Here is a 21,138-nt window from a genome sequence, read left to right on the forward strand (position 1 = left end):
TAGGATATTTTTCCATGGAATAAATTATTAGAATAAATTGACTTCAAAACTGTTAGGGTAACATGACTAAAAGCATGTGACCAAGCCAAAATAATGCAAGTCACAACTTGAAATGCATTCCAGAATGATGCCAAGAGCTAAACAAAACAGTCTCATTCTAGTGGTGGTCTACAGCTATTTAAGGCCAGTGGCTGTATTTTGAGGAATCCCCAAGCTGAATCAAGTCAATAGAAACACAACTGGCCTTCTCATTTGCTGTGAGAAATTTAGAATGTAAAGAGGTCACTTAGTCCTCAGCTGCCAGAATGGTTAATTGCAACAATGTGTGCCATAAAGAACTGAAAATATTTGTATCCTAAGGACTAGACTAATATTTTGAAAGTCTTTGTTCTGGATGGCTTTAGTTGGATAGAACTAAAGATCTAATCCTGTGTTTCTAACTCCAATGGATGCACTAATAATGTTGAAAAGTAATACACAAACAAGCATTTAACTTCTGGAAAGGTGCTGACTTGTTTTAAGTCCTAGTGGTTTCTATTCTGGAATTCAGAACTTTATATACCTCTACCCAAAATTTTCCTCAGTCCTGTTCTTGTTGGAAGAAAATTTTTTACATACTTTTTTTTTTTTTTTTTTACTGATGAACAAAATAAGCAAATTGTGTTTTGCAGATTTCATTTAAAAGAAGTTATCATTGAGGTGAAAGTTAATATGTGTGATTAGAAATTGTTTGGGGGTTTTGTAATTTTTTTGTATCATAGAGTCCTGTCTCATCCTTTTACTATTTCATTTCATGGGTTTCTTTTGAAGATGTTTTTGGCTTGTAAGCTAAAGTTTTACACTTGAGTCATACAAAAAAATCCTTCTCTGCAACACAAGTGTACACAAATTGCTGGCAGAGGCTAAATTGTGGATAATTGGATTGAGCTATGAGCTTAAAGATGAAGGGGACAAAAGCGTGTCCCAAAGCTGCATTTGATAGTCTTAGTGTCTTATCTGGGGATGTTTTACACCAGGCTTGAAGACTGTATTTGTTCATAGTGATTTGTACAATCTACAGTGACAATTTATTTGAACTGGAGTCATACAGACAAACCATAACATGCATTTAGCTCTTTCTTTTTTGGTTTTGATGAGATATCACAGCAAAACCCTCTGTAGAAGATTGCTTGAGAAACACAGCTTTAAAATGTTGAGACAAATATTGTAATGGATGATGATAAGATGCTACAATGAGCTGCAATGGTAATCTTTTATCAGAGGTAGCTTACAGAAGAGATGTGTTAAGAATCATGTTCTTTTACAGGTTACTGTAAGCAACACTTTAAAATTGTGGTTTTTAGAGGAAAAAATATTATTTTACTTTATCATGTATACTTTGCCAAATAAATTTTTAAACTTCCTAAAGGCATTTGATTATTTTTTCAAAGCATCGTTATTCACAATACAAGTAGCTGGTTTCTCCAATTTACCTACAGCTACCATTTTAAAAGGAACAACATTGTATGTTGAGATACTTCTGTTCATAAATTACCACACTTTACTGGCACAGTACACAAAGTAACATGGAAGGAATTTCTCTATGTGAACGTTTCTCATAGTAAAATGCCTCTGAATTTTTCCTTCTCCGCAATGGTTTTGTCAAAGTTATTACTGAGTTAATTAGTTAATCAAGATAATTTATACAATGATATATCTTCATGATAATACAATGTTGTTCTCATTGAAGTCAGTGGTACAAAATCTCATGAGGCAAAATTAGATCCCATGTCTATTAGGTACAGTGTATATATTGGTCAACAGACTGTAATATTTGTATATTTTGTCCTGTTCTCTAACATTTTTTCCTACAAAACATTTTTGGAGGGAGTCAGAGCAGATTCCATGATTTGTAGGAAGTTCTTAATAGCATATATATTTGCTCAGACTAATGTAGATTTTATTGGCATTTTTACAGATGATAAAATACATTCCTTATCATGAATTCATTTATTACTGAATTAAAAAAATATTTTTGAAAAGTTATTTTAAAGGAATCCAGGATTTTAACTACATAAAATAGCATTAATTTCTGAGTACCTTTGCATGATTCAGAGCTCAAATGTCTTAAATCAAAGATCTTCTAGTGAAAAATTCTCAGCTGCCATCACAAAGACTAACCAATGGTCCCTTATGCCAAATCAGAAATTTGTCCACAAATGTGGACTGTTTTTCATATGACAATGTCTACAGCAGTTTTATGTGACAGGACAAATGTGGAACCAATTTATTTTGCCCTTCAGATGTATTTTTGTAGATTACTTTTTAACTGATCAAACCCTTCATTACAAATCCAAATGAAAATGCCTGTCTTAAAGTCTTGAATGGAAAATCAAAATGTTTCCATTAATGTTCTAACTGCTAATTATAATGAATCATACTGAAGAAAACAGAAATCCTAAGCAAGGTCAGGGCCCCACTATGGCAAGAATTGTGCGAAATACACAGCGAGAAATAACTCCTTTCCAAGGAGTTTATAGACTAAGAAGATGATGATGACAAATAGAAAAAAAGGAAGTAATAGTATTCACATGATAATGATCTGAAGTATGTACTGTCAAGTGATTGATATGGAGTAGTTCAGTATCTGAGATACTTCTCAGGGACTTGATTTTCTGACATCACTGTAATATGAAGCCTGATATTATCAGGAAGCTCGAGTTGAACAATCAACATTCACTAGTTAGTTTTGAAAATGTTGCTTTTTGCAATTGTCCTGCGATCTAAAAAGAACACTGAGGCAAGAGCAGAATCGTGCCCTGTTAGTTCTAGTCCTAAAATAACCACGAGCCTGTTCTTGTATTATGTTTTCCCTCCGAAACTGGGAATTCTGTATGAGAAGTCATTATTGCTTTCTGTCCATGTTATCAGTTGCATTTTTCCTCATTCATAAAGCGATACACTTATGTACTTGTATAATGTCATCTAACAATACTTTGTATCACTCTCTCAGTAGTAAACACCAATTATTGAAAAATGGCGTATTCTCTTTTGCCTTGCTGAGCTATGTATTTATATTAAACTGTAACTGTGTCTGCATACTAAATGTAATTGTGTCTTAAATTGCATGTGTTTGAGAATATGATCAGCATAGAAATAGGATTTTTGAATAATAATCCTTCCCTGTATTTTAAATATCACAGTAAACAATGAAAGGGAGTTCTTCCTTATTTGTATAAAGTAGAACTTTTCTATTTATGACCTTATCAGACAGGACTGTCTGCAGACTACAAAAATTATTCTCAGAGGAACCTAGTGCTGGCAATAACACAAAAATTGCTGGATCATAGTGTTCAGTTGGAAGATCATGAAACATACTCTGATTTCCTAGAAAATTCAGAAATGAGGGAAAATGCAGACTGGGACATTTTTAATACTTACTTTGAATCAAGAAACTGCACTGTGTCTTCAAATGGAACTAGTAATCACTGTCCTTTAAGATTTTGAGTGCCATTTACCTATATTACAACAGAAATATATTCATTTAAAAAATAAGATTTAATACAAAAAAACATGGAGAGCATAGCAATCCAGTAGCAATTTAGACATATATTTAAATAACTAAGATCCATTATCTGATGTGTTATAGAAATAGGTTTTTAGTGATGGCAGAATCTCAAAAGTCCAGAGGTTTGGAAAAGTGTGATTCAAGACTTACTAAAATCAAAGCTGCTTGGAAGGCTTCTGCCATTACTTCATGTTATAAGAACATTCTTTTTAACCCAGATAAGTCTCTGATTCAAATATTGAATGCTCTGAGACTAGGCATTGTTTATGATAATGGCAATAGTAAAACTAGGCAGAGTTTTACAGCATTATACTAATGGTGCAGGGAAGCCTCAAAACCTTCAGAGAAAATTGTTTTTTATTGCAGTTATGACAGGTTAAAAATATGAGAAAATACAGTGATGTATGTCAGATGGGTTGAAACTTTCTCTACAGGAAGACTATGATTTCTATATGAAATTTCCACATATACATGGGTATTATACTTGGAAATCACTAAATTGATTACTCATTACTCTGGACTATTCAGTTTCTGATAGGAGTCAGAAGTGTTGAAGAGCATTTATCTTTCCCATATCTATTTGGGCTAAGGGACACCAGCAAACAGGAATGGACAAACTGCACAGCATAATGATACATAACTGTATTGGGTGTAGGTTGCAAGGTTTTGGGACTGAGGGAGGGCTTCAGAGACGACTTCTGTGGGAGGAGTTCAGGGGCTGCCCTGCACTGGACACAGCTCCATAATGGGCCCACAACAGGCCAAAGCTGACCCCATCAGTCAAGCTTCTGGCATAGATATATCCCCAAAAGGACTGAGACCCATGGATGAGCCCACACTAGAGCATGTACTTCCCTGAAGGAAGTGCAGCCTGTGGAGGACCCTCACTGAAGCAGAGGAAAAAAGTGGGAGGGAAGGAGTATCAGAAGGAAACCATTATATCCTGACTGCACACACTGCTTTTTGTCTCACTGAAGGAACTGAGTGTAACATGTGGTGATATCAACGGGTGGAGGAGAGGTGTCTGTGGTGAAAAAGTGAGGCTGAGACTGTGAATGGAGAGGAGAGGTGTCTGGAGATAAGCTGAGTATGAGAATGAAGCTGAGCTTCGGAAAGGGGGAGGAAAGGTGTTTTCCTTAAGTGTGTAAATGTTTGTTTATTTTTTGCTGTTGTTTTTGTCTCCCAATATTGTCCTCAAATATTTATATTAATCTGCAATAAATTAAATTCTCAAAAGTCTGTTTTGCCTGCAACTGTAGCTGGTAAGTAATCTCCTGGTCTTTATTTTGACCCACAGGTTTTCTCATTCTCTCATTCCTTTTTCTTGCTCTGTCCTGCTGGAGGCAGGGGAATGAGCAAGAGGCTATGTGGGTACTTGGCTGCAAGCTGAGGCTAGCCCACCACAGTGACTATGGATGCTTTCCTTCTCATGCTGAGAACTTGAGAAAACTCCTCTGGGTGCATCACCTTTGAGAACTGGGGACATGTGCTGGTTTTGGCTGGGATAGAGTTAATTTTCTTCATAATAGTTAGTATGGTGCTGTGTTTCGAATTTGTGACCAAAGCAATGCTGATAACACACTGATGTTTTAGCTATTACTGAACAGTTCTTGCACAGCATCAAGGCCTTTTCTGTTTTTTCACATTGCTACACCATTGAGCAGGCTGGGGGTGCACAAGAATCTGGGAGGGAACACAGCCAGGACAGCTGACCTCAACTGACCAAAGGGACATTCCGTACAATATGATGTCACGCTCAGCAATGAAAGTTGGGGAAACAAGAAGGAAGGGGAAACATTCAGAGTTATAGCGTTTATCTTCCCAAGTAGCGGTTATGTGTGATGGAGCCCTGATTTCCTGGAGATGGCTGAGCACTTGCCTGTCAATGGGAAGTGGTGAATGAATTACTTGTTTTGCTTCGCGTGCGTGCACAGCTTCACTTTCCCTGTTAAACTGTCTTTATCCCAACCTGTGAGTATTCTGACTTTTGCCCTTCCAACTCCCTCCCCCATCCCACTTGGGGAGAGTGAACAAGCAGCTCTGTGGGCCTTAGTTGCCTACTGAGGTTAAGCCACACCAGGACACCACTGATGTAATCTGTTGCTGGCACAAGCCATTCCAAAATAACCGACGGAAAACACCACCACCACCTGAAGCGTTTCTTGGGCCTTGCTGATGCCAGCTGCTTGTAGGGACTGGGCTGTCTCCTGGACTACAATGTGAAAAACACTGTTGTAGATCATTATCATTCACCTCACTCTGCTTGTAAAATGCTTTGATGTTATTTGCCCCTTTGGCGTTCAGCCACAACTCTGCTGGATTGGAAACATGTACTGATTTAGCTGTGCATATTCTGCCTGAATCTGCTTCTGTGTGATAGTTACTTGCAGACAGCTCAGCTCATGCAGCCTAAGCTGCATCTGACATCCTACTTGAAGAAAGTAAGGCCTGTGCCATAAAATGACATGTGATACTTACGTATTTGCCAAGTTCCCTACATGGAATTCATCACATGTTTTACTAAATGAAAAGTTTTAAAAGGAAACAATTTATTTTCACAGAGAAATAGCTTCAGGAACTTATTATATTTGATCATGATATCTGATGATTTTTTTTCCTTAAATTACCCATTTACTTGTGGGTTCTAGCAGGTGTACTTTCTTGCATATGTACTATAAACCAACACATTTGTCTGTGCTATTTTTCTGACCTCAAAGACAAAGAAAGGGAAAGCACTGCAGGCATTTAAAATTTAAACTTTGATTTCACCCTCCAAGCTAAAAATCTGAAGATTTATTTAATGACTTTTAAGATCTGTTAGTGTTACATAATTTGAGGAACTTGTATTAACTTGAGGAAGAGTGTATCAACTTTATGAAGATAATTTAAACATATGGTGAATAGAGAAGCTTTTAGTTCAAATGAAAAGTTCTGTTCCTCTTGTATCCTTGTCTGGAAAATTACTCAAACCTGAAGAGAAAAGGCTGATGCTTATAAAGAGTGCTGAAATACCTTAAAAACATTCTCACAGTATGTAAAACTTCTAAAATGCTTGCTACAAGGTCTCCCTCCCGCTGAAGTCAATAGGAGAACTTTTTCCATTGACCTTTCCAGGTTCAGAATTCAGGCCAACAACGAAGACATTTGAAAAACCATCCCAGTGTTTTCAGCTGACCAAAGAAAGAGTTTGAAATTCTCACAAGAGAGGCTGTTCTTCACCAATTTCCTGCTCAGTGTTACAGATCCAGAAGTAACTCAAAATAGCTCAGATAAGCTTTTGCTAGAATTCAAATGCTTGAGAAATTGTTCATAGTCTTTGTAGCTTTTGCATTTTTACCATTAGTTACAGAGCTATTTCTATTCCATATACACATATGAATGCTGTTCTGTTAAGTATAATTTGATTTGATGCACATGAAAAATACTTTACAGAATTATTTTTTAGCAAGGGTGGTTTTGGACTTTTTTTGCCTTTCCTTTTTCTTGTTGCCTGTAAAAGTTTATTTCTTCAGAAGAGTGGCTTTTGTGCCTGTTATTAATTTCCCCTATTTCTTTTATATTCCATTTTGTGACTCAGTACACATAAAGTTTAAAGGAGTCTGTTCCAGTTCTTGAAAATGGCCCCATTTTTGTATTCATTTTGTTAAAACAATTACACAGTGTAACCTGGATGATTCTACACCCTTTTAAAAATAATCTATTGAGATAACTTGGGGCATTTAGAAAATTATTTGAACTTCTTTATTGTTTTGTTATCTTTGTTTTCTTATGGCTCCACAACTATTTTTTCATGTATGTGTCAGAAATTTGTGCATAAGATATATGGTATGGTCACCTAGAAGATGTTGTTTTCTTTATAAATCTCAGTTCCACCAAGATTTATTACATTTGGGATTGGCCTTTTCAAGTTGATCTTCTTCACTTACTAATGCAAAATCTAAAGAAGAGAATAAGGAGGTGACAGAAATCTCTTATTCCAGGATGGCTATGGAAGCAAATTGTTTACCTGTTGCCTTATCAACTCTAACCTCAATTTCTTCTGATGTCCGTGCAAATGTTGTCATATAGGCCATAGAAAAGTCTTTGTTCAACAATAAATTCTTCTTGGTGTACATTTTCTGCCCCAACTTCACCATGCATTGCGTTTGTGTAAAAGGAGGACTGGTGTCATGGATGGATGGTCAGAATAAAGACAAGAGGTTGATGCTCATTCAGGCTAACACCTGAATGAGCAATCAGCTCTTCTCTCACAGACTTTGGTTTAGTGCATTGGTTGTTAAAGGCAGATCAAAAACAGGTCCCCAGCTCTGATTAGAATCGATAATTTAAAGTTCCTCTACAATATATCAAATCTGGATTCATGAAAATATTTCTGCCCAACTACCTCGGTATATAATTCTCTGGAAAACATGAGGTTTTAATCTCTGATGTTACATTCATTCACATCCTTTGACCATTCTTTCCTGTGGCTGAAGTTTTATAAGCAGGTTAAACCAGTTTTAGATGGTGCTTTTGCCAAATGGAGTCCTATCTTCCCCAGTCCTTGCTGTACATAACCACTACCTCCTTTTGCTAGTGACACTGCTTGTGTGGCCATTACTCAGCTAGTGAGAATGAACTTAATAAAACAAGTGACCTATTTTCAGCCAATCACATCATTGATCTGGCAGAAAAATGGTTTCAGAAATTTGTATTTGAAGCTATGGGGAGGTAAGGAATATTCCTTTTGGTAGTAGCTGAGTCTTAGAAGGAATCAAATTCTGCTTGTGATATTGCACCCTAATTATTAATTTTTCTTAGTAATACTTTTGGTTTTATTTGGTACAATTTTTTTTCTCTTCATGTAAGTAACTGAAACCCAAGCTTTTCTTTTCTTTGATAGTAATTTTTTCTAATCTCTACTACATCTATTTTTCTCTCATTGCACTGATCTGTTTGCTCTCTTTGTTGTAATATCATCAGTGTCTTCCTACTTAACCTTGCTAAAATTGCCTTTGTGCACAACACTGTGGCTGCAGCGCAATACACCTAAGTGAAAATACATGCTGTTTCTGCAGATGTATTCTTAGTGTAAAGCGGATGGATCCTTAAATCTGTTATATACTTTGTGAATTTAGACACAGACTGTTAAGGTTGTCATTGTCATAGTGCCAAAATGTGCCCTTGGGATTCAGGCTTACTGAGAGCAATTTATATTTCATGTTTCAGTCCCCAAAATGAATTTGTGCCACAAAAAAACCCACAGGACTTTTCTCCACATCCTCCTCTCAACCACATAATCTGGAAGAAAGCTACTAGAAGCACTTCCATATGGAAAAAAGATAGCTGCAGCCAAAACAAGTTGTTCAGCTTATTAGAATCAGTATGAATAAGTTCATTGAAAATTTGGCATGTCTGAATGTTATTTTCTAAAGAAATGATTAAATGTTGATCATATTTCTCATTTAAATGAGATTTTGAACAAATGACAAAATATTTTGTGCCTGAGGGCAATAAATATTTTTACTATGTGCAAATTTAGATTGTTGTGATAATTTCCAAGTTTGGTGAATGGCAGCATTCTAAAGCTGGTAAAAACAAGAAATAATAATGAAAAAGTCCAAATATACCAAACTCCAAATTAGAAATTTACCTTGAAGAAAAATATTTACTCAATGAGTAATTAGTTTTACTGTTACTGTCAAAGTATAAAAGATTTTTAAAAGTTTTAAGATTTATATGTATATCAAGCAAGTATAAATTGTGTGTTAGGCAACACAAGTAGCCTCTATTCACGGTTGTCATGAAGGCACCTGTGAGATGTATCTTTGTTTCCCTGCACACTGAAGGTGCATCTTGCTGGACTGGTTCATTCAAACCACACTGGGCAGGAGTTGTCCTATATATGAAAGCAGAATATATTTTAATTACCATTCAGCTAAATCTTTTCATGGACCATCTGCTTTTGAAAGGAGGAGATAGAAGCTGGGAGCTGTGGTTGTTTTCACCTTTATTCTGAACTCTATGTATTTTGTGTCCCAATTCTGTCCTCTGGAATGATAGCGCCAATTTCTAAAATCACCATCTTCATCTTCCCACTCTACTCAACACTTTCCTACTCTACTCAGCACTTGTCAGGCCACACCTGGAGTACTGTGCCCAGTTCTGGTCCCCACAATTCAAAAAAGGCACAGACAGACAGGAGAGGATCCACAGGAGGCCACAAAGATTTTCAAAGGTCTGGAGAACCTGCCCTATGAGGAAAGACTGAAGGAGCTAGATCACCTCTCCCTGGAGAAGAGAAAGCTTGGGGATACCTCGTCACAATATCCTAGTGTTTAAACAGCAGCTATAAAGAGGACAGAGGCTCTCTCTTCACAAGGAGACACATGGAGAAGACAAGGGGCAATGGGTACAAGTTGCATTGAGAGAGGTTTCATCTAGATATAAGAAAGAAATTTTTTACAGTGACAACAACCATTCACTGCAACAACCTTCCCAGGGACATGGTAGAGTCCCTGTCACTGGAGGTTTTCAAGATGTGATTGGACAAAATGCTAGATGATCTCATCTAGTCTCCCTTTCCCATGACAGGTTAGACGAGATGATCTTTCAAGATCCCTTCCAACCTAGGTTATTCTATGATTCTATGATCTAAATATCTTCTAGTTGCAAAAGCAAGTGTGGGTTTTATATTCGGTATCCTCCTTCTTACCTATCACTTCATAAACTGAATTCTTCCATTCTTAGTTCTAACTATTTAACTATTTTTTAAGTTACTGGTTATTAAGGTAACAGCCTATATAAAGATCCTTAACTAACATAAAGCTATTTATGTCAAGGACAGAACGTTCAGTGCATGCTAGCTGAATAGCTAGAACCTAGTATGCAAAATGCTTCAGGATGAAAATTTACTTCTGGTGAAAATTAAACTGGGGACTGACTTTGGAAACATTTGCTATTATTAAATTTTGGCCAACCACTGTCTACTAGAAATAGCAATGTTTGTGACTACTTGATTCTCATTCAAGCTACATATTGCAGCTCTATCATGTCAGAACAGGATTTCCATTAGATGATCCAGGACTTTCTGTCTGGCGGATACTATTTTAGTATTTTAGCATTTTAGCAAACGTTACTGGCATAAGCAGTATCAATTGAGGCACATCTTCTCTTTGCACAACTTGTTTTTAGCTTAAGACTATCAAGCACTTAGCACTTATTGCCAGTTACCTAAACAACACTTCTACTCTGTCATGGAGGGCAATTGAGGCAACCCTACACAACAAGACTAATTTTGTCTGTCTATAAAATGTTTTTCATGCTATAAAATTTCTGTGATATTTTGACAGACCAGACTTATGTATATATAAATATTTGTGGTTGCTAAGCTACCAAATGTATTTATTTTAGACCTTGTATAATGTTATTTTGAGGCAGAATAAGTTGCTTTTTTAGACCTCATAGTGAGAGAGGTTTATAGATTAATGTATGCCTTTCTGTCATTTCCAATGCAAGTCTTTCATGGAATGCACATTGCTGAGCAAGTCTGGCCTGTTTTCCTATGGTGTCTTCCCTCCCTTTTTTACTACTTTCTCTAACACATGGTTTGTTTTATGTAACAGAATCAAAGAGCCTACAATTTCTCATACGAACTAAACCATGTAAACTAAAAAGTAAAATGCCCGTGGTCTACTTTCAGAACGATATTGGGAAGAAAAGAAGAAAACTGCACCTACAAGAACAGAGAACTCTGTTGATGAGTTATAGTTGAGTCTGCCTCTCCACCTGCTCTGTTTTGTCATCAACATATTGCCTGAACTCTCTCAGTCTTTTCTTTTCTGGGAGAAGTTTTTGTCCCCAGGTAGTGAAGTATGATGAAGGACCATGAAGTTCACATTCAACAGACATGACAGTGGCTGACTAAGCCTCTCTTTATTAAGCAGACAATAAACAGGAACTCATAGTTACTTTCTCTTTCCTTTTCATTCTATTTGTGCCCCTCCAGCAGCTATTACAAAGACTACCTGTTTTCCCAAGCAAAGCAGTCTCTCAGTTTGGAATGGCCATGTCTCTCATAGGATCAGTCTAACCAATTTCTACTGTCTCTGACGAAAGGCCTCAGAAGGATAACACCTAGTCACAGAGCCACCACCTTCTGGCTCCTAGTATAATATCACCTTTTGGCTATGATCTCCTACATGCATGACAACATTTTGATGGACTGCCATAGATCTGACCCTACAGAAAGTGCGGATAATAACACATATTTGAACTAGTATGTATGGTTTGAGTCTGTATTTTTAAATGCACGTAGAATCTTTATGGATAAAGAGGCTTAATTTTCCCATGTACTCCTTTTCTATTTACTCTATTTTGGACCATCCTAAAAATCAAGTCTTGTATGTTAATGAGGACTGCAGTATGATTAGCAGTGATTTGTTATCTCTGGCCAGTGTATAAGGATTTACTTTGGGACAAAAGGAATCACAGTTTGGAAAAGAACTTTATACACATTTGTTCCATGCTAGAACGTCCAGCACAACAAAATCCTATTCTGTGATTACTGCTCATAAGTGTTATGGCACACAAATAATATATAAAATGTTTCAGGCTAGCTCTTACCATGACTTACAATACTGCCAGGAAAATTTTGAACTTATTCAGTATCAAGCCAGTAGCTTTATCTCTTGCAACACTTAAAAAGGAGACAAAACATTTTCTTCCTTTTCAAGCTGTGACATACTTTGTTCTTCCTATGTCCCTAAACCCTCAGGAAGCACTGGGTGCTTTGGTTCTTCTGTCTTTCAGCACTTCAAGGTACTTTTCAGTAGAAAGAATGAGGCCATTTGCTGTTGAAATGTGGCAGAATAATGAATTGTACTTGAAAATATTTTAGCTGTGAATGAGATAGTGTACCAAGTGTGTTCTGATCTAGCCTTCATATGTCATTTTAGAAAAAAGATTTAAGAACTACTCCCACATTTTCCCCTTTCTTTTGTACCTCAAATAAGGAGAGATGGCATTCTTCGTGTCCCCCTCAATGCTTTATTTGAGTAAGGAGCAGGATAGAGATAAATGCAATCAGTAAACTCTTCAGTTGCACACTTAGTTCTGAATTGGAACAAGTTGGATTCTCCAAACACATAACAGAAATAGGTTCTTGGCTATATTAAATCAGCCAGTGAGAAATCCAACAGATCCTGGGGGCAAGCCACATATCACATCTGGCCAAAATTCAGAAACTGGCAGAGTTTCACTGCTTTGGGAAATTTAAAGTGAATGTGAAGTTCAACTTCATCAACAATTTCAGTTACTGCTTGGGAAATGGAAATAGTACAGATGTCTAGCATTTACAGTCCTGTACCAAAACCTGTAAATCAAGAAGCAAAGCACTGCTAGTTTTCACTGAGTATTTGGTTTCATTATAGTGTATTCCTAGATCCCTTCATTTTTCTCCTAAAAATAGTGATTGTGAGTACTAAGTAGTTTATATAATGTTAAATAGTGTATATTCATACATCAGATCGATCACAATACTGTTTAAAACACGTGAAATTGTGAGAATGGCAATTTAAATATTATCTCAAAAAAAAAAGTGGATTTACACTGAGTTGTTTTTTTTTTAAATTAAGAATCTAGCAAGAAAATATTATATACATGAAGTAATAAAAACCCCTCACATAATAAAATTGCTTTATCATACATGATAGGTTTTTTTGAATAGCAGTTTTTAAAATATAAAGCTGTTGTTCTTACTGAAAATATTGTCATACTATAGAAATTCACCACATCAAACTGCTGTTAATCAGAAAATCTGCCTGTTAAACTCGGTCAAAAAATACACAACAGTAAGCATTGCCTGTCACTTTCACCGCCTACCTAACTGAATGAGCTAGTCTCATAAACTATTTCTTTCTGAATATCTTTCCTCTCTCACTCTCCATGAATTTATTTTGTACCTCCTGTTTTTTCCTTTCTTCCCTGATCTCAGATTACCCATTATGTGTTTTTCTCTGTACTCCATTGCTGAAAGTCTATTTTCTATTTCTCCATAGCTGAAACTCTTATTTGGAGTTTGATAGGTTTTTATCTTAACTAGTACAACACCCTTTAAGGTTTCTCTAGTTCACATGACCTTCTCTGCGAGACTTTTTGACCACCCTGATGTTTTCCAATTGCTTATCATGCTCATAGTACTTTTTTGTTGTGGAGGAGATATACTGCAGCTTTCTGAACTCTTCTCATTAACCAGGAAAGGTGTGGGTCAGATTCTCAGTCTTCATCTGAGTTTTTGACTGAAAATTTCATTTGTATGTAACTTGGAAGCATTTTTCTTAATGAGCAATTTGTCTCCATCTCAGCCATGTAAATGGAAAACTGAGGCACAGATTCATGATGTAACTCTGGGTATTGTTTTCTACTAATATTTTTAAGGAAGTTGTAGCAAGGGGGGTGTCTGTCTCTTCTCCCAAGTAACGAGCAATAGGACAAGAGGAAATATCCTCAAGTTGCACCACAGGAGGTTTAGATTGGATATTAGGAAAAATTTCTTCACCGAAAGGGTTATCAAGCACTGGAACAGGTTACCCATGATTTTATATATATGTATACATACACAAATTCAATTTCATTCAGACATAAGGCATTAAATAGAATTCCTGTAGATCACTGTGTTTCTGCTTTGCATGTTTTGGTGTTGATATCATGGTTCTGTAGGTGTTTCTCTGCCAGCTGAATTAATCTATTTCACAGAAGACCTTGTTTTCTGAATGTTTTGATGATTTCAATTCAGTAGTTTGCCCATAAACATTCTTTTTTTTTTTTTTTTTCCCCTGGAACTTTGGTGGTTTTAATGGACATATATCATTAATCTGCTGCTTTCAAACAACCATGGTAATAGTCTTTTTTGTCTCATAGATTTTAAAATTTCCTTCTTTTTTAAATAAAGTACAGTTATATCTCTTAAGCATGAGCTGTGTTTGGTAATATGATAATGCCAAGTTTGAGTTTTATACAGTATTTCAGTATAATGGGCTACAACAAAAATCATATTTTCAAAAATGTTTTGCAAGACACTCCATGAGATGAGTCTGTCTTGTTAGTGAATGAAACAGGCTTCTGGTTTGCGAAAAATTAATGTACATCATCTAATCTTCACAGCCTGACAGCAGTACAACTTCTAGGGAGAAGATATATTTGTCCATGATTTTTGACAAAGACTGAGAGGTGTGTGCAATTCAGTGTTCAGCCTTTATACTTCAACATATCCTCTTAGAGGTTGTGCAGCTTTGTTTTCTCTGGGGCTGTCTTTAGGGGATTAGATAAAACCAATTAATCTCAATAAGGTTAACTGAATCAGAGAGAAACCAGAGTATTTGAATGAAAATAAGTAGCCTGCTTTCAATATGTAACTTACAGAATATTTGGTGAAGTATTTCAATTCTAAACTGACAGGACTTTCTGTTGACCAGATACTACTCCTGGAGTCCTATGCGTATACACCTTTGGTAGGACTGGTTTCTTTGATCAGACTAGCATCCTCTTTCTGCACCAATGAGCCCCCTGATGATATAATTCATAAACATGTTAGGGTGAAGTTTCAATAGCAGTTTGGAAGATTTTTGATTGATTTTGACTTGATAGGAAAGCTATATGAATTCTGACCCTAATTTTCTCTGGAATTTTCCACCAGCTATGTTTTCTCAGGCCATTTACAAGGGTCTCTGTAATCCCCAGTGCTGAAGGTGACAGTTTTATGACTGTTATGAGAATGATAGTCTTATTATTGTTTCTTTCAGTAGCAAATAGCTTATGCTGTGATTTCCGTCAGTCGTAGCAGAACCTGTTTCTGAAGGATCTCTTAAACTTTCTGCTTATTTTTTCACTCTGCTCTGAAACAGAAATGATTGCCATTGAATAGCCACAAAAGTTGCCACAGTGAAGGCAGATATGTGAAACATATCTTTAAAAGCACAAGAAACGTGCATGTGCACCTAAGAAGTATTCTCTTGTGATAACAGACTGAGACATCAGTTTGAATCTGTATCTGATTAAATTTTAGAACTTGAACCATGTATAATTAACAGCATGTGGTACTTCATCCTGATGACACATCCTATATGTTTAAAAGTAATTTCTCAAAGAAAGATAATATCTATATTTCTAAGGCTTTTTTACTTCCTGCCTTTTATGAAGGATGGTAGTCCAAAATGGCAATTTAAACTTGAAAGGTAAAAAGTATTCTTAGTATGGGAATTTCTAAAATGCAAATGAGATTGTTCTAAAATTAGGAATTTTACGCAGTTTCACCATATAAAATGTGTAGCACAGTTTATAAATATTTTAGTTACTAAAAACATTCTTTAAATGTATGCCTAGAATTAGTAGTGAATTTTCTCTTTAACAAATGTATTCTGATGTGCAGTTTTAAAATACATCTTAGGAAATCTATATAAATGAACAGAGATGATGAAATGTGTATTCTATTAAAAAAAACCCCATCTGGCTAAGCATTTACAGTGTTACAAAATGAGAAACTGAAGGGGAGGGGGCCTATATTTCCCTTAATGCATATGTGCAACTTCCATGAAATTTAATGATAAACATACCCTAAGAACAGATAGAATCTCATGTTTAAGGTTGCATCCTGGCTTTGTACTCCTTAGAGGTGGATCATTTAAAGAATAACACATAATGCTTCTGTACCTTATTATCCCTCAGAATCTGTTAGGAGAGTTGAGAACGTTTCCTTGTAGGATTTAGAATTTAGCTCAGTTCTAAGAATATAAAATTCAAGGTGACTGTGCATTCTTATCTGTTTAATTTGTTTCCATTTTTCAGACCCTAGTCACAGCATGCTTTGTTTCAATTGACAGGTTACCAGTAGTAAATCATATGTAATTTGTTAGATCAAGGGTTTTATAAGAGACCTTGCTTTATTATACTGCTGAAATCTTCCTTAGTTGCTGAGTACAATGTCAAGTTCCATCACCATGTTGTCTCTATAAACCAAGGCACTATAAGGCATTCACACTTAACATACTACATATCTTAAAATATATACTTATTTAACTATATACAGAGGTTCTGCTTCATTGAGACCCCTAGGAACAGGGACCCTGCTGCCTGTCTTGTCCTGGAAATCCTTGTAATGCAGAGGAGACAGTTTGTGATGGAAAATAATTAGAATTTATGTCTAAAAAATACTGTATTTTGTTCATCAGTGATATTACTGATGAGCTCATGTTACGATGCATACTATGCAACGGATTACAATATTCCTGGTACAACATAGTCTTTGATGACAGAAGTCTAAGATAAGGAAGTAAACTCCTGCACACTGTGCACATCTTTTCATCGACATGCAGTGAAAAAATGTCAGATAAGATGTAGTCATGAGAGTGCTGATTAAGGAAAGAAAAATATGCCCTTTCTTCATTCTTAATGTACAAACTATACTCGGTTTCTTCTAAGCTTCTAGAAGCCCTTGTCCTGCAGAAAACTTTTCTTCTCCAGCAGACAAAATGATTCACCCGCTTGTATAGTTTGTGAGCTGAAACTATTTTAATGTTATGGTTATATAACGTATGATATAGTGTTTTTCAAATAATTGCAGCCTGAACCTGAATGTCATTGAATCTCTGTTGTTGGAGAGGGGAATATTTTATGACTAATGCCCTTCCTTCAGTTCTATTATACATGTTTTCATCAATACAACCAAGCTGCCATGAAAAAAACAAACAAACCAAACCCTAGCAAACAACCTTGCTGTATCATGCAGGCAAATGAGAAAGAAAAGAACAATAAAAATATAAGTTTTAGAAAGCTGTGAGCCAGGAGGGATCTGTTAGGGGATGGAACAAACTTAATTGCATGTGGTAAAGGCACCCATAGCTGTGATTTTGCACTCTTATTTTTTAAATCTCTTTTTTCAGATCCAGAGTTTCTGTTGGTATATTTTCAACTAACAAATGTTTGTGCAGCTAATGTAATTCAATTAATCATTTAATATGTCAGAGAAAACATTTGAAAATGGAAAACTAGAGAATTTCAAAGTATTCCATCCCCTCTGTGTCAATAAGCGTGGAGTGCTACAAATAAATCACCTTTCCTCATTGGGGAGGGAAAGGAGGGAAATGGAAGTGCTTACAGTATTCTGCAGAAATAAGAGTATTTTTAAAAGAGACATTTAATGCTGAATTAAAACAAGATCAAAGAAGTATACTTTTAAATTCCTCTGAAATCTAAAGTGTTTTCTCACTCATCTGCTTTCTCATTATACCAACTGATCTGGAAATACTTGATGTTTTATTACAGCATGGGTTGAGGAAGCAAAGAGAAGCTTCTCTTTCGTCATTTAGCTAGTTCAAATTCATCCCTTAGAGGTCTGATTCTTCTTTCAATAAAATCAATAAGAAAACTTCTCCTTACTATTCTGGGCTTTCAAACATACCTTAAGTACATAATTAGCGATTATGTAGGTACTTTTATAGTTGATTAACATCTTTCAGACTTGGCCACTGATGTCAGTTTTTTACTTCTATATCTTGACAACTACTAATAAAGAGATAATTTTCTATATAAAATTATGGGAAAGTATTAGTAAATACTTCAAACAGAGAAACATTGCCTATTCTGGATAGAAATTGGCACAGACTAAAAGACTGCTGCTTTAGGTAATTATGAGGTTAAAAATAACAGAACTTGAGCTTTATTGCATCTGGATAAACACACTCCAAGCTGAAGACCTAGTCTGCCTTCAGAAGCCTTCACAAATCTGCAAAAGCAGAATATTCACATTCAGGTTAAATTGTCCACTGAAATCGGCAGACTCCTGTCAATAGATGCTTAATGATACAACCACAATCATCCACACTGTTAAATCAAAAGTACAAATCAATTATAAAACCAAACCAAACCAAAAAAACTACCCAAAGAGACCAATCTGGGTTACCTCTTCCATTCTTTATCTACTATAATTGAAAATTTTTTCCCTAATATTTAATCAGAACTTCCTTTATTGTAACTTTTGTCTGACTCCTATTGTCCTTTGCACTTCCAAGAAGGGTCTGGTCATATATATATAACATCCCATTAGGCAACTGAAGGCAGTAGTAAGATTTCCTCTCCACCCTCTTTTCTTAAGACTGAACAAACGCAGGATTCAGCCTTTTCCCATATGGCACATTATAGCTGTAATAGTTTAATCCAGTTTACCATTTTTTAGAATATTTAAAATGTCACTGTACATCAGAATCTCTGGTAAAATACTAGTTCTTATGGTGTTTGCTGATCGCCAGACTGAGCATATTCCTGATCCTGAAGTCCAGGATTGGGAACACCTTTAACCAGTGCTGTGGCATAGATTTTGAGCATACTTTTAAATTTGTTTAGCATAGGAGTCAAACTACATGCATTGCTGTTCCAATTCCATATCTAATAATTTGGACTGAAAACCATGATGATCTAGATGGAAAATACGGTAGTTTGAATTGCAGTACAGCTGCATATTTTGTTGAGTGGGTTGAATACCAGTCAAGCTCTGAACTTTGGAGACTGAAATTTCATATCCTTCTTTAATCGTGCTGCATTCTTTGTTGATGAAGAATAGAATTTAACTGTAGAGAATATTTGCTGATCTGCAAAAGATTGTGTTTTTGTTGCCAATTATATTTTAGAAAGTAAGCTAGTAAGATAAAAATGTTTACAATCTATGACATAGTGAGCATAGACAGTATGTATCTAAGACTAATAGAGGCTTATTCTGCCTTCAGTTACTCTAGAGGAAAACTAGAGATAACTTCTGAGATTCAGAAATTTAACTGAATCTATAATACTCTACATAAAGACCACAATATAGCCCAGATCTCTAACTGTATCTTTGCTCATCATTTCAATTGTCATAAGCCAATATTAACTGTGGTGATATATCTAAGATTCAGAAAAAAACCCAACCCCAACAATTTATTTTTATATATGCAATGCTTACTGAAAATAATATAATCTAAGAATATTGAAGTTGCTAAGTTTTATTATCAAGGCAGAATTAGGGTGAGTGAACCTAAGAAATACACAATATAAATTATTTAAACTTCTGCATAACAGTGCATACAAATAAAGTATGTGTAAGTCAATAACTAAATATATATCCAGACAGCAAATTTTTCAAATTAACAGATAATATGTAGCATACGTAATATTCAGGTTGAGCACGTATTGAATAAAGCAGTAAAATACTTTACAAAAAATGTTGCCAAACTAGAAAGTTTCTGTGGTTAAACATGGACAATCTCTCTCTCAAAAAAAAGAAAGGGCAACCAAAGTGTTGATCTCATGCAATCACACAAGTCTTCAGCAAAGCAGTAAAACCAGCCACATAAAATGTATAAAATGCATATAAATATTTCTGACCACTCATAACAGTATTCTCACCAAATCAGTGAGATAAAGTTACATGGTCAATATGGGTCTGAATCAAAGTCAAATTCTACCTTGTGTCACTGATTTGCTGGGTCACTAGAGCAAATCGCTTCTGTTCTTGCTCCAGCTTTTTCTCATCTGTAAAATTAAAAAAAAAAAAAAAAGATACTGTATTGTGTGAAGTGGTCTTTGAGCTCTATGGATGAAAAGTGCTACACAAGAGCTGAGTTTATAATTCACTTAGTGGTACATACAAACATACCTGGACTGGTGAAACAGCATCAGGCTATGTTGATATTAGTAATGATTTAAATGATAAGATATATGTGATCTTGGTTTATGCTTGTCAGCTGCAACATGTGGAAAGTGTCAGCAGTCCTAGTGACTTCAGTGATTTTGGCTAAGCCTTTCTATGCTATTTCATTTATTTTCTGCTTTTCTATCATTTTTTTATGTTAGACTCAAAAAAAGTGGCTAGAATGATGAGACTGAGAGCTAGCAGGGAGGCATTTTATAACTTGTTCTAAAGGGACTGAAAAAAAAGGCTGTGTTGTGAAATGACTCTGCTGATGAACAACAAATTATTTCTGTATGGAATTATCCAGAAGACAAATAATTTAAAAATGTTATTAACTTGTTACCTGAGAGTCTTTGCTCTTTTAAAATAAAGGAGATCCCCAGACTCCTAGAGTAGGAGTACAGTAGAAATAGTTTTTATTTTCTTGAAAATAAAGTATTATGCTAGATGGTGCAGTATGTATTTCCCTATATCTATGGGATATGTGTAAAAGAAACATTTGTTTAGCAAAATGATTTCTAACTCTGTACATGATGATGCACTGTAATTCACCAAAAGTGGGAGAGAAGAATTTTTTAAAGGAAATAAGGAATCAAAGAAACTCAACATAAAAGCACTACCAGATATGCCTGTCAGTAATAGTGTATTACTCTTTCAATAAAAACTGCAGTGTAAGCATACTACTGACATATATCACATTTGAAATAAGCTAAAATGAATGCAAGCAATAAAGTATCAAAAACTATGGCAATGCTGTATCGTAAACTTGCACCCTGCAGCAAGAGATAATATAGGATGATATACCAGCTTTTTAATCCAGGTATTTCTTTGGAATACCTTGTAATTATTAGACCGGACAGGGAGGTTGTAGGATTGGCAGGTAGTATGCATG

The sequence above is a fragment of the Strix aluco genome, chromosome 4 (genome assembly GCF_031877795.1).
Source record: "Strix aluco isolate bStrAlu1 chromosome 4, bStrAlu1.hap1, whole genome shotgun sequence".
Classification (NCBI taxonomy): domain Eukaryota; kingdom Metazoa; phylum Chordata; class Aves; order Strigiformes; family Strigidae; genus Strix; species Strix aluco.